The following is a 1,140-nucleotide window of genomic DNA, read 5'->3' as shown; positions in this document are numbered from 1 at the left end:
AAAGGGGCTGTCTGGGCATGGGACGGTTTTCCATACTGATGACCTATCCACAAGATAGGTTATCAGTATGTGATGGGTGGGGGACCGACACCCAGACCCCGAACCAGGCATCGGATGTTATGCAGTTTCCGGTGTTGGAAGCAGATGGCTTGTACACTGTATTGCAGCTGTGCTATAGTACTGCAGCTCTGCTCCTATTCACTTGAATAAGAGCAGAGCTGCAGTTCTGCAGCATGGCCGTTATCCTGTGAATGAAGCCATCTGCTTCTGGCACTGACCACTGCATAACTTCCAGAGGCAGCCAAAACAGCTGATCGTTGTGGGGTCTGGGTGTTGGGCCCCCGCCGATCATATGCTGATAACCAATCTTGTGGATAGGTCGTTAGTATAAAAAAATGCATACGGACAACTCCTTTAAATCCAGTGACTTACGGCTGAGGTGGTTCGCTTTACTTTTCATTTTTGTCAGGGCTAGACCATTGTGAAGTGTTCTTACAGCTACGACTTTACTCTTCAGCAAATGAAAGTCTCGGCTCTAGCAGGGCACAAAAAAATAAATTTTTTAGATGCCATAGTAACCCAGTTGCATTACCATGGTATACATTGTCTACCACATTGCCTACCAGCTGCCACATAAAAAGTGGCTGTTAACCCCATAAACAGTGTCAGCCCTGCTGCTACTTTAAAAAAAAAAAATGGCCAGCTGGGCCGATGCATAGTGCCAGCCATGGTGCTCAAATGCTGTGAAACAAAAATATCATGCCATTTCCTAACAGCATTGTCTGGCCTAATTCTACCTTAATTTCATGATTTGCACACAGATTCATGGCGCTGAGGTTCATACATTGGTGTAACTATAGCCGTAACAGCCATAGCAGCTGCAATAGGGCCCAGAGGTCTAGAGGGCTCAATCAGGTGCAAGAACATTGTTCCTTTTTGTGGAGATTACAAAGTTGGTGGCTTTCTGCTATCTAGCACCACTATGTGGGTTCTCTGATATACGGGACTATTATCCATTTCTTCAAGTCTCGCTACTTATGCTGCTTTGTTCGCTCTCAGCCATATCCATCACTCAGCTGAACTGACGGTTTGGCTGAGAGTGGGTCCTGTGTGTCTCTAACAACTTAGATGTGATCAACA

The sequence above is a fragment of the Rhinoderma darwinii genome, assembly GCF_050947455.1.
Source record: "Rhinoderma darwinii isolate aRhiDar2 chromosome 2 unlocalized genomic scaffold, aRhiDar2.hap1 SUPER_2_unloc_19, whole genome shotgun sequence".
In the NCBI taxonomy this organism is placed as follows: Eukaryota; Metazoa; Chordata; class Amphibia; order Anura; family Rhinodermatidae; genus Rhinoderma; species Rhinoderma darwinii.
The sequence above is the reverse complement of the archived record's forward strand: the minus strand, read 5'-3'. Positions refer to the sequence as shown.